We start from the raw sequence: 14,012 nt of genomic DNA, 5'->3' as shown, positions 1-14,012 counted from the left end.
AACGTATTTGTAATTAGTTACATACGACAGTATCGTAAAAGAATGGAACATTCCGAGTCGGAAGTTTCCAATACGTAGGCGTGTTTAGTTTTAGTTTTAAATGGTGCAGGATAAACAGTTTCAGTGCTGCGCAGTAGTATAATAATTTGTCATATGTACATCGAGATCAATTTTTGCAGTAAGTTGAACAAATGTAAGAAGTTGTTGCTCGATGCTTACAGGAGATCGTAAGGAACAAGTGCGTTACCTGAGTACACTATTATATTGGGTTCGAACGTTTAGCCACGCGTAGTTTGCTTCAAGGTCACGCACACTGTTTCATTCTTTAAATATATACGTGGACGCAGTTTTGTGCCAAAATGCAAATTCTTTACAAAAGAAGAGAATTCGAGATGTATTGTTGATCGCAATAGGTGTCCACTCCCCTTCGTCTGATCCAGATTCAGAAGATGTATTTGTTGCAGTGGTGGGGTGGACAGCTGTTGCGTCTGTCAATTTATCTTGCATCTTTTTTCTCGAAAAACGAATCGTATCAGATTTACAAAATGATCCAAATTATATAAACTGACCAATTCAAGACGTTGTTAAATTAAAAATATGAATACAAGTACAGTGTTCTCTTTCGTGTGCTATCTCGATGCAAGCAGTGTGTAAAATCTCTTAGTCGTGACGGAACTATTCGAGCAATTATTGTAAATTCTCATTTACAGTTCAATAATTGAAATGGGTTGATAACACTACAGCGTTTTTGTAATTATTAATGCTCTTCTGCAGACTACAGGAATGAAGGAGGTGAAGAGGATAGAGGAGAGAAGAGTCGACTCTATAAAAAAACGAGGATAAAGATAAAAAATAATATAAACGTACAACATAATAGTCTCCTTTTTAATATAATGAATAATGGTAGTAGGCAATAATAATAATAATAATAATAATAATAATAATAATAATAATAATAATAATAATAATAATAATAATAATCATAATCATAATCATTAGAATGTAATAATAATAATCATAATAATAATAATAATAATAATATGACAATAATAATAAAATTAAAATAATAATAATAATAATAATAGATATATTCTGTCTATATTCACATTCAGAACTATGTACAATTGAATTAATTTACAATTGAATTCGTACGAACAACCAAATAGAACCTATTAATCGTAGTATGTATATATTTATATATTTATATATTTATATATCTATATACCTAGTACCTGTATTATGTATATTCACAACAAATCGTTCTCGCTTCGATTCTCTTTACGAGGCCGCGATCGTGTACACGAAAAAAACTCTCTCTCACTCTCTCTCTTACGCACATACACATATACACACACACTTTCCCTCTCTCTCTCTCTCTCTATGTACTTGTTTTACCCTTTATAATTCATAGTTCGTTTTTTTTATTATTCATTTATTATCTGCCGTTTAAATCCGAAAGGAAGGTACGACCCTCGTGTGTCTCGGGCTACGCATCGATTATTTACAAAAATCGTAATCGAGTCTAGAATTAATCCTATGCCATATTATGCGTTGACGAATGCGCGAGCACCGATCGTCTTTGATACACACCCCTGCGGTGACCTCTCGCCCCTACCGGCAACGATCCATCCCTCGCCCATACCCCCCCCCCCCCTCCCTCCCTCCTTCCTCCTGGTTCACTCACACCCTCTCATTCTCTCCCACTTTTCTTCCTTTTAACCTTGCCCAGTATCACAGATATAAATAAATGTACTCTTTACAAAACAATGTACAATTTCTCTTCCTCACGCTCAGCTACACCGGCCGTCATCCTCTCTCCTAGAACTTCCTCGCCAACCCCCACCGTAGTCCCATGCTCGCTCGCATATAGTCAAAGTACAAAATGATAGTCGATTTTTCGCCTCATACGCTCGCCACTCGCTCACTCGCTCGACACACGCGCGCACCGTCCTTGACCGTCACCGCACAGGGAACCCGACGACCATTCGCGACACACCAGTCCACCGCGACTCGCCATCGTCCCGAAACGAGGGACGACTCGTACGGATATACATATAATATAAAAAAATATCAACAATCTCGAGCAACGGCGCTCGCTCATTCCGGACGCTTCAGCTCGCGGGAAATCGTCTGGATCCGATAGAGACCGCGCGATCGGTGTCCGACGCCGATAATCCAGTCGCTCGACCATTTCAGTGCGGAGCTCGCTTTTAAACAATACTTTTCCCTGCTAAACAACGAGGTCGCTATTTCTAATATTTCGAAACGGTTCCCAAGAAAATCGTCGCACGTGTTCGTACACGGCACTCAATGATCGAGCTCTGAACCACCGACACCGGGACACGCGAGTCTAAACAGTATATTGCACAGAGAAGATTGAAAATAACGAGGGGTAAAGTACGCTAATCGAATCGCGCGTCTCATAGACGAATCCCCCTGTTCCGAAGGAATTGGAAGTCTTCCGCGACTCGCGAGCGCCAGCCACCCGCGCGAAAAAGGACGAATTTTATTCTTAATTAGTTTATCGCGAACACCTCTGTGAACAATGAAACGACTCCCTCTAGACTGCGATTCTCCGTCCACGATCTCTTCCATTTTCGATCGACACAGGATTGCTTCGTGGTGGTTAACGAACTACCCTGACGTCCCCCTAGAAGTCATTATATCCTGTTTCTCGGTGGAAGAAACCTGTTCCACGAACCAGACGAGTCAGTAAAATTAGATAAGACGAAACATGCGGCTATTGATTATTAACACTTCGAGGTTCGCATCCGTGATAGAATACTTTCGTCTGCCACCGGTAATTATCTGTCTTCCTGTCTAAACTGTTGCGTGAGTTTTTTAAGTATTATGAAACGATCAAAGTTCAACACGCGATTTATACACTTTTGCTCGTCGTTAGAGGTTATGTCAAGGAAATTGGATGAGTATTGAAACAGATAAACTTCTTCGATATTTATTACTTTCTATCTAGCAGTAATCGAAATTATTTTATAATTTGTAATAAGTTTTTTGTCGCATTTGACACTGAATGTGTTAAAGGTATTTCAGTTTAACGAAAGTTTACCGATTGAAATTCGTTTAGGGTGAAAATTTACTCTGTAAAACGGTTGTACTTACTGACTCGTCTGATTCGACGAACCACACACAGCAGTAGTTTCAAAGACACCAATCGCCAGCGAATCTCTGGTCTCTCCTTTCGAAAAGCAGACAATATAATACCTCGTGGAATAACGAAACTCCCCCGGGGATCAGGGAGCCTATCCATCGATACAATTAGCGCTAGGACAGAGTGTCTTTTCGTCATCCTCAGCCCGAGTTGCGCTTTCGACCTCGAGGATCGAAGGAATAGGATCCTGTGATAGCTACCAGTTTGCACGTTGCCCATGGTTTCCGGCGCCCCGGAAGTCGCGAGGGCCTCGCACCTGTCCGGGACAGCCATTTGGGGTTGGAGCCTCGGGGTCCAACCCTCGAAGGTATGTACAAAACAAGGATCGATCGGAGCTCGAACGATCCCTGCGCCTCGTATACGAGTCTACCTCTCTATGTACAGCCCGAAGACCAGTCGTCGACGGAATCTCGATTGACTAATAAGCTCCTCGAACTTGTGGAACGTGGATCGAGGGGGTCCAAGAGGGATGGACGAGGCGAGGAAGCCAGCCAGCGCGCGGGGGAGGGGGACTCTCGAATCCGGAGTCTGAGACGCGATTCAGCGCACGTCTGCTTCCTCTCCCAGAGTCTTCGCCTTACGACTCGCGCGTAAGCAGGCACTCGGACGTAATTCCCCTAATTCCTAAATCTCCTCTAAGCTCTCCGCCGCTCGCGACCTCCCCGCATTCCTCCCTCGCAGTCGCACCTTGCGGCCAGACGCGATTTATGTATCTCGAGGAACCCCCGATGATTCTGCTCCCTCCTCCCCGTTCGTCCTCCGTTCGGCTTTTTCACGGCACTCCTCAAGTCGACTTCCATTCCTCCTCTCACTTTTCCTCTCTCTTTTCATCATCTAGCTGGCTCTCTCTCTTTCCCTCTCCTTCTCTCTCTCTCTCTACTTTTCTCTTCCTCATATAGCTGCATCTCTTTCTGTCTTTGCTATACTCTCGTCTGCTTCTCTCTCTCTCACTCTCTCTCTCTCTCTCTCTCTGGTCCTTCCGAGGCGACGCTAATAAATCCCAGGACCTCTCAGGAGCGAGTATTTACAGTCCGGTCGTGGGACAGTCGTTCGCGCCACGGCTTAATCCTGCAACAAAGAGATGGAAATCGTCTTAGCCTACGTGCCGCCATGTTACCGAACGACTTCCTCCCCCGTCACGGCGAAGGGGAAGGTGGGTCGGATGCGTGGCACGCATACGGTGCACCTCGAAGGTGTGTCGAGCGAGGATCAATGGTGTTTTCGGGGGGTGGTAACGATGCGGAGGGCGAGCTTGCGCGGGAGTAGCATTGTTCGAGGAGGGGCGATTAGGTGCGGGGATCTTGATTAGGTGCAGCGGGATCGAATCTTACTGCAACCCGACGACTCTTTCGACACTAATTACGCGCTTATTTTTCTGCAAAATGTATGGACGTGTACGGCGAAATCTTTTGTTTCTTACACTAGACGTGAGTGTTAATTCCTAGACAACCGTGGGCGACTATAGGCACTTTGATAAATTGCTTCTGATGACTGTAGACGCGAATTTAAATACATTTCTGACAGTTATAAACAATCAGCAATTTTTATCTAAAGTGATTATTATTATTATTATTATTATTATTATTATTATTATTATTATTATTATTAACACTAAAACAACTGTGCCGGTCTAGAAGCAAGCAATATCACAAAAATGGAGAAAAGTTTAAATAATTCCAGTCTTAGCATTCTTATATAACAACTCGCGTTTATCACCTTTAGTATTCGGTATGATTAGTGTTAACGAACTAATGTAATACGCTTCAGTGTTTCGACCATTTTACTGTGAACCTGAGAAATGTGCGTCGATCATAGTATAGGCTCCGGTTGAAGTATTATATTGTGTGAGTAATCTACCGTAGCCAAAGGGTTAATTTTAATACTCTGATTGCTAGATATAATGGGTATGGGTGAGACAATTTATCGGTGAACTTGAGACAACAATTTTTATTAAGATTTACCAGATGAATCAATTTTTGCGAAAGAGTGTCTAAATATCATTGTAATAAATTTCGTCTTTCTAGTTTTGCGTAAACTGTCCACTTGTCGAATTTTAAATGCCACAATTTTACTTTCATATGAGAAATGTAATTTTCTTCAGATTTAACCCTCCAAACCGTCATTAAAAATAACTATCAACGCAATTTTGCTCAAAGTAATTTTTTCACTACCTTTTTATATATTTAAAAAAACTGTTAGAAGCGCAAAAATTGTACGTTCCAACAGCATCAATTTCACATGTGTAACTTGCAACAGATCATGTAAACTAGAAATACTGTAAGTCAGAAAACATATTCTAAATTTCGAATAAAGACTTATCCAATCGAATGGATAGATAGTCCCGTTTCAAATTAAGACGTTTGATGATCAAATAGAAAAGTTTCTACGCTAATCAACGTTACAGTTTCTTGATTTTATTAAGATCTTCACGGGGCACAAATGTTGAAGAAGTAATAATTAATATATATTAATTTGCCTTCTAATTTGCTAAAAATTTTCATTCAATTAAATAAAGAACTTAATGACATTTTTTAGGACCTTGCCGCGGTCATTAACCTCTTCAGGAATGAATTTTCATAGTAGACAACAATCTATTTAATTGCTTTTTCTTTATTCATCATCCATTTCATTTCATTGGATGAAGTTTTTTCGATATTGCTAAGGGATTACATGGCGAATACTTTTCGTTTACAATCTTTCCGAGTTTACTCCGCTGTTGCGCGTCCGCGAGTCAAAAATTCGAATACTATCGATGGTAAATATTAATCGCAAAGTGGGTTATCGGGGTGAAGAATTTCCATTTGTCGGAAGCTAGTGGCGCACGGTAAAGTTGCAGCAGGTGTCCAGGAAGGAGACGCATCGCTTACTTCCTCGTAACTCGCGTAATTCCAGCTCTCTCAAGCATCGCAGCCGCTACACGTCCGGGTAGTTCTCTCTGACTGGTCGGTAGTATATCATTCGCGGAGCCGCGGTACCCGCCTAGGAACGCGGGACTGGGCCGTTTATCGCGCGATTAGGGCCGGATTCTAAAATCGTTCCCGGGTCCCGGCGATTAGGCGGGCCCGATAACGACGACAATCGCGGCGCGCAATTACACAAGGCCCTCCGCGACGTCGGCAACCGGTTTCTCCGTGGTGCTGCGGCCAACGTAAGACTGGCGAAAATATCGGCCGGCAGCGTTCGTAAACCGGCGACCGGACTATTACCCGCTCGGTTACGTCGACCATCGACTCTGTACACGATGTAACCGGCTATCGTTACGCGATTACCGTTCTCCTTGCCACCGACACAGCGGATACACCTTCTACCGTCGTATTTCCCCCCTTGGAAACGGGAAGCTTGACTTCAGATCCTCTACCGGGTCCAGGAACACCAATTTCGCGAAGAGAAATCAGTGTTGTTCAGAAAAGTGTACTACACTTGAGCATAGTGATTGCCTTAGGGATACTGGTGTACGTATATGAAAATTGAACTAACTTCTTGCCGTATCATTTTCTTCATACTTACAGTGAGTAGAAGATTTTCGTCTGTATTTATTTTTAAAAAGAAGGAAGACAATTTATGTTTATTCTGTAGCTGCGTTTAGTTGAATGCTTAAATATTGATAAGAAGGAAGAAGAATATTATTCTGACATCGAAGGACGGTATAATATTCATACTCAATAGGTTATTCCTAGAAACCTCCAACATGTTTCAGACTCGCCATGATATGGCAACAGGTTAACAGTATTTTTACAAAATACATTTTTCGACATCTATTTATGAAGACACAAACAAAACAGATTGTCGATGCTCGTGTCTTCATTTTACTTTGTTAGAAACTCGATCAATTGAGCCCACAATTATGCTGTTTTCTACTTCAACATATTATACTGTCTTTGCTGACAATATGTCTGAAATCGTTTTAGAAAGTCGTCTCATTTGTTGATATGTGCCATCATTTGATTTTATTTAGCTCCTAATTTTTGAATATCTTTCTAGCCATTATTGCGAAGTATTGATTTATACAAATAGAGACACACTTCTCAATCGACAATATATAACCAAAAAAACATAGTAATACGTGATCTACGTTCAGCGTGTTAAGTAACGAGAAACTCGATCCATCATGACCACAATTATGTTGTTCTGTTTCTAATTACTACCTTTGATACACATGCTGCTACCCAGATCTGCAGGCATGTAACACGCAAGTTTAGTAGAATGTGGGCGAGAGTTTCGAAACACTCGAGAACCTAGTTCCGGATTTTTCGTTCGAAAATTATTGAAATTGTAGAAAATTCTTTACTGAAATCGACTGCGTAAATGTCTTAACTACAGAATAAATTATAATTTTAAATGGCATACGAATAAAATGAATGATATCTTTCTGATAAAACAGTACATGATAGTCATGTTTAGCGCTAAAATTAAAATTCTCACATATTTAAATCGTTTAAATCGAATATCGTTTCAAATCACTGAAGATATTATTTTTCAAGAGCAAACATTAGAAACAAACAATTACGTTCGCAGATGAATTAATCGCCCTTAACTTATCTTCGATTAGCAGATTCCACGCGTTCGGATAAAAAATGAGTGAACGACCGAATAGAATGCAACAGCTCAACAGAGTGAAGCGCTGCACTCATTGCCGGCTCTTATTCCAATGAATCGTTATCATCTGCAGGTGTACAGCGAAACAGCCATTACGGGGACCTATTTTTTCAACACCTCGGCTTTGTCAGCGTCGGCTTAGAAGTTCGAAAAATTAACATAACAGGCTTCCATCGTATCGAGGCGCTAATCGAGTCAGTTCCCGAAGGGTTATTACATGGGTTGGTCCCGCGTAAAAGTAAAAAAGAACGAGTATACTCGAATGGGAATGACTCACGGACCCGTAAACGACCACCATCGACTGGTTACATGTGTCACCGTTGCGGCGAACCGCGGTTTTCTATCACGCAACTGCGCTAACGCGATCGAAATCGGCGCGCGCGCGCCCGCTCGGCGTAACGCAGGTCTCGTCTCGGCCGATGCAGTCGCGGAAATTGGTTCCGATCGGATCGATGTACAAGCCGGAGACACCGAACTACCAGAGAATTTCCACCGGCGGCTTTTCCCCGATAAGTGGACTGGCAATTCGATGCGTTCGCGCGCAAGCTTCTTCAGCAGCATTCGTGCAGCTAGAAATTTGATACATCCTAATGAGTCTCATGATTTAGTCTGCTAGCAGTTCATTAATATAGTATCCCTCTGCTAAACTGTCTACACGGTTCCACGTCTCTTTAATTACGTTCATGACGCCATGTATATCTGCGTTAGTACACGTCGGATGCTGATAAGACGCTCGTTTCATTCTTGAAAGTAGCGTTAAATGTTTGTGATTCGAGATCGCAATTAAACCGCAGACTTTAATGCAGGAAATGAAACTGTATTTTACTACAGTTTCGCCGTTTGCTCATACAAATGCGAATTTCAATTAAGATTGATCGAACGACTGCAAAGGAACAATTTTCATTGTTCGTTATTGATTCCTCAACTAGAATTACGTGGGTCGTAGAATAATGCATTGTTCACTGGTAAGTAAAAATTACAGAAAGAAATTCAAGTAGTCTGGCAAAGCATAATTTTTAATATTTTCAACAACAAAGTTTTCCTGCAACTACCGTGATGAACGTTTGATTCGTTTGTTACGATAGTTCCTGTTAGTAAGGTTGCTTCCAGAATTTTGGCAGCTATGATGAAAGAAAAATTGTGGCGAGCCGTAATTTGTATCATTCTCGGTAGCCGGTTGTTAAGGGTTGAAAACGACGGAAGGATCGCGCTAGCGTTATCCACCCTTAATCCAGTAACACGACCCGCGATGCTGGAAGCGAGCTTCTCCGGTTTTCGCAACTGCGGCTAGATCGAGTGGATGTAAGCGGCTTGTAAGATCATAGTTAACTATTAGCGGAGAGCTATATACGTCGGCGTTGCGGTGGATCGGGGCTATATACGTCGTGGCTGGCTATCGATACGCGATTACCGTGTCTCGCCTGGTAGACAAGTCCTCTGCGAGCGTACCACTATGATCGCCGCGGCTGATACTCGCTTCTACCTTCTCCGGTCCGCGCCAACGAGCAAGACGACTTCGCGCTCTGCAAATGGAACTGGCAATGAGACTGCCTGCACACGTCCGTCAACGTACCGGTTCGTCACACCCTCGATCCTCTTTTTATCATTTTACCATTAAATTGTGGAGCTTTGTGACCAAATTTTCTACCTTCACCGAAACATATGGGAGTCAAATCAAAATTCATTTAATGCTTTGGCACTGAATCTATTTGAATAGGTTAGTATCATAGCGTCCTAAGTCATATTTATATTATATTATAGTGTATTATATTATATTATATTGTATTGTATTGTACTGTATTGTTTTGTATTATATTATATATGACATATTAAAATATAATCTTTACGTGCCGAAACGCTAAAATAATAAGTGAAATAAATTGTGAAGTAAGCAATAATACTCTTTGTTTATCTCAATGAAGGAAATGTGACCTACAGCAATATGATTCTAACACATTGTACTGAATATTCTAGCACTTCGATTGCAACAAAGATGTGTAAATTAGAAGCTCATTTCCTCCTCTGAACTGGAATTATAGAAGAATATTCTGAACTCTGTCGTAACAGACAAGAGTAAAATTGTATACAGTATAGAGCACAACTAAGTCAACGCTTTAAAAATGTTATAACTTTTTTAAAACTTGTCTAAATGACTTGGATTTTTATGTAAACATTTCGTAGACTAGTATACTGTACTATAATAATAATTAAAAAGATACATTTGTAACTTTATGCAAACTTATATATTCATGAAAACTTCATCGAATTGTAATTAAGAATCGACATAGGTACATTGCTTCTTGCAGTAGCCTTATTTTGCAGACTACATTCAATTGTATAATGGAATCATGAAATAATCATGATTGTATGATACACTGACGCAGGAAGTTCACAGATAAAAAGAAGGAAATTTAATCGCGAATAGTTAATAAATCATTCCGCATGAAATCATTTTTTTTTTAATATCAATGGTAGCGAAGTAAAAAGGTAAGTACGAAGTCAAGAGTTCAACGGAAGCAGTCGATTGTGCAAGTGCTCGTTAAAAGGTAACGCGGCTTCACCGGCCAAGTATCTAGCCGATGTAACGAAATAAGCTGTTAACAATGAAATATCGGCCGCAACGGCGACGCCGCGGGTCGTATTAACGTAACTCCCGGGTCCCCGGGTACGAAGAACCTGATGCTGAACCGTGGCAGGCTTCTTCGTGAAAGCTAGAGGTGTCTGATCGGATTACTCTTCTCTTCGGAGGCGCTACATTGTTGCGGCGGAAGATCTTGACCGCGAAGAAACCTCTCAGGAAAATTCTGAAAAGAATTTGTTCGGCGTGTACCAAGCTGGTCCCGCACCACTTTGTCAGCCGTTCCGGCAACTAACTCGTTACAGAATCAGCTGGGAACGTTCCGAAACGGCCCGTTACCACTTTGTTAGCCGTTCTGGCGGCTTGATTGCACGGAAACCCGCCGTGAACATTCAGAAATGGTGTTTTACCACTTTGTTACTTGTTCTGGCAACTTGCGGAGCAGGAACAATCTGAGTTAGTCGGAAACTTAATTGGCTTTCTACCTTCACTTGAGACACTTTTTCTAGGTTTACTAGTTAAGTCCATTCGCGTGTGACAAGGTTGCTTTTGTGCCTTATAAAATCAAAGTTACAACGAGAAGAAGGTAAACGATATTTTCTTAGCGTGACTCGCTGGATCAATCATATTATCCACCAGTAAACCTTAAGTGTTAGGAGTACTTATAAATAACGTCATATTTTATACTTCATTTTTCATATTGATATATAATAATTCATTTAACATTTTGTATAGATTGATTTCAGAATAAATACACTAAATGATGATAAATCTGGTTAGAAAATGAATTATGTACTAATAAATTGCGTAGAGACGGACAAGGTGACAATGTTTATTCAATCTAGAGGAAAACGACATTATTTATGAATAACTCTTAAAATTTTATAGATCTATTGTATAAATCAACTGCTATTAAATGTCTTATTCAATCTTGTAACAAGAAGAATGCCTTCATGATATGACATAATGATTCATGGTCCACCTCGATGATTTTCAGTGAAGTGTCAAAACTTCAGAAGAAGATAAACCTAAACTGTAACACAAAGAACGAAGGTCCATATCGGTATAGGTTCGACCCGAAGAGAATCGCGTCAGTCAGCGATAATTAAAGATTATCCACCCGATCGCTTAGATTAATTAACTCGAAAACCGCGAGCAGCCGCAGTAAGCTCGACCCCTCGATTACGTAAGATTTCTACGAACGTGCTCGTCCGAGTCGTCGAATTTGCATACGTAACGACACGCGGCAGCCCAGAGGTACATTCCTATCGTTGCTCGCCGAATCCCGAAAATCGCTGGCATTCGATATTATCGGGAAAGGGGAATCGGAGCGGGAGACCCGCAAACGTTACGGTATTCCGGGATCTGTCGGGGCTCTCACGGGAAATCGGCTTGCATCCTCGAAATACCGAATAGATCGAAGACGATCGGTGTGTGTTTGCTCTATCCCTCCCACTTATCGATATGCAATTACGTCGACCGCAGCGCATTCCTTTTCGATCGGGTTCGGGGAGTCGATACGATTTCCAGCTGATCCGCTTCGCCGGGATTCCGACGCGAAAAATGTTCACGGGACTGACGACTTTTAACGCTCAGATTCACCCGGCTAAAAAGCACGCGGGAGATCAGAGGCAAGCTGAATCCCGATAACGGCACCAACGAAACGAAATTATTGTATCCGACAATCTTAACATCTAGACGACCGCGCCGAAAATTTAAAAACTTCGTAACATCGCAGCAGTTTATTCCATTAAATGAATTTCAAAGTGAATTTATATGGTATAGATTACTTCTTCAACAATTATAATGAAATGAAGAAATTATAATGTTGATTAGTGCAATAATTTTTCCTTTCAGTTATTAGATGACTTAATTTATAACGGGAAGATATCCCCATTCGATTCGCTAAGCAACGCCCAATTAATTCAAAATGATTTCGACAGGCTTCAAGAATGATGCTTGTTAAATAAATTGTCTCTCAATCTAGATAAATGTTATATTAACAGCTTTCCTATTGAGAAAAAAAATAACTTAGTTTATAATTCTATTCTCAATGACATTTTACTAACCTAAAAAGACCACGGTAGTACGCGTTGTTTTTGAACTAATCCTTTAAAGTACATAGTTAACAAATTATTTAACGCAGCCATAGCTGGCACAAGAAACAAAATTTGCTTTATTGAATTAGAGAAGTTATTAATGACGGAGGAGTGCTGAACAACTTTCTTAAAACAAAAGGTTAACTGGGACGCAATTACTGACTTGTTACTTTTATTTCAGTAAAATTATTGTGGAAATGAATTATATATTACAATAAAGCTTATGTATTTTGTATTTAACACAGAAATTTGTAATTCTTCATAAAAATCCGTACATTACTAATGTCACATCAATACGAAGCTAATATAAGAATTGTTTATATTAGCTGTACACATGGAGGAACTATATATGTGGACATAAACAACTATGTGGATAGTAACAATATAGATAACTATTAGATATAGAAAACTATATAGATTTAAATTTCTTTTCTCAACGCTGTAAAATCATGCTTATCCGAATTAAATAAAGTGACTCAAATATTCGCCTAACAGAACAGTTACATAATTACAATGTCAACTTCGAGCGTTACTGATTTACACATTAAATAATTTTGCATATAGATCAGTGATCCATAATAAATGGAAAGCAATATTATCATTCGTCCATTTTTATTACAAACGAACGCGGACGGCTTAACTCTTTCATGCTAGGTGGGTAAAATACTTAAAATTTCTTATTCAGTTGGCAATATTGTGCAGCAACGGTAAATGCATAAAATTTAAACAAATCAAAACGCATTATTTTATTACAATTTACAATTCTGAAGCAATATTTCATGTTAGATATTCGAAATGAACGTTTTCTAGCACGTTTTGTATTAACATGTTCAGCGCCGACAATCAGCAACTAGAATCCCCACATAGTTGAAGCAATTTAGGGGATGGAACTCTTTCGCATCCGAAACATTCTAGTCAAATTCAGTTTGTTCAAATATATTACAATAAAAATGAATTTTCAAGATGGGTCAGAACTTAGTGTCACCATACTTGCCTAAATGGCACTCAACGTGTTAAAGAACATCGTGCGCAATTTGGGGTATCAATTTCTTTAAAATCGTGCGCCATAAAGACTTCGAACATTCTTGCAACATAGCGTTACTTGTAGCGAGCCATTTGGTGTAGAAACAAAGTGCAGCACGATTGCAGCTAAATAGAATTACTCCGCCGGCGAAAGAAGCGTTTAGCGTTTCGGTGCCGGCTCGTTAGGATCCAGTTAAAATTTCGCAGCGCTCGAAGGGGCCGTTTCGAGGATCGATGGCACGGAGTGCCGGGGATCATTGAAAGGAAATGGAAGCAATTTGCCACGGCGACAGGCCGGTCGGCTCGGTTCGCGCCTCGAGGCTCCCCGGCTCCTCGATCGCGAGCGTGCACGCGTGAAAAACGCCTCGAATATATCGGCGGCTGTTAACGGAGCGTTATATATGTCAACGCAGCCGCGGATCGACGGTTTACACGGTGCCGCGACTATCGATACGCGATTACCGTGTCTCACCTAGCGTACAAGCGCGAGCTACAACGATCGGCTTGACCGATAGACCGTCTACACCGCCAGTGGCAGCAGCGATTC

The 14,012-nt window shown here is 40.7% G+C and overlaps 1 protein-coding gene across 5 annotated transcripts in view; it reads right to left on the bottom strand.

Annotated features, from left to right (window-relative positions):
• Positions 1-1,048: 1,048 nt before the first annotated feature.
• The window catches only part of LOC144472773 (homeobox protein caupolican), a 153,458-nt gene continuing 140,494 nt past the window's right edge, over positions 1,049-14,012 (bottom strand). For all 5 annotated transcript variants that reach the window (XM_078186109.1, XM_078186106.1, XM_078186107.1 and 2 more), the window contains exon 7: positions 1,049-4,237. The gene's annotated coding sequence lies outside the window, so the exon portion shown is untranslated. The remainder of the gene's footprint in view (positions 4,238-14,012) is intronic.

Source organism: Augochlora pura, chromosome 7, assembly GCF_028453695.1.
Source record: "Augochlora pura isolate Apur16 chromosome 7, APUR_v2.2.1, whole genome shotgun sequence".
NCBI classification, from domain to species: domain Eukaryota; kingdom Metazoa; phylum Arthropoda; class Insecta; order Hymenoptera; family Halictidae; genus Augochlora; species Augochlora pura.
The sequence above is the reverse complement of the archived record's forward strand: the minus strand, read 5'-3'. Positions and strand labels throughout refer to the sequence as shown.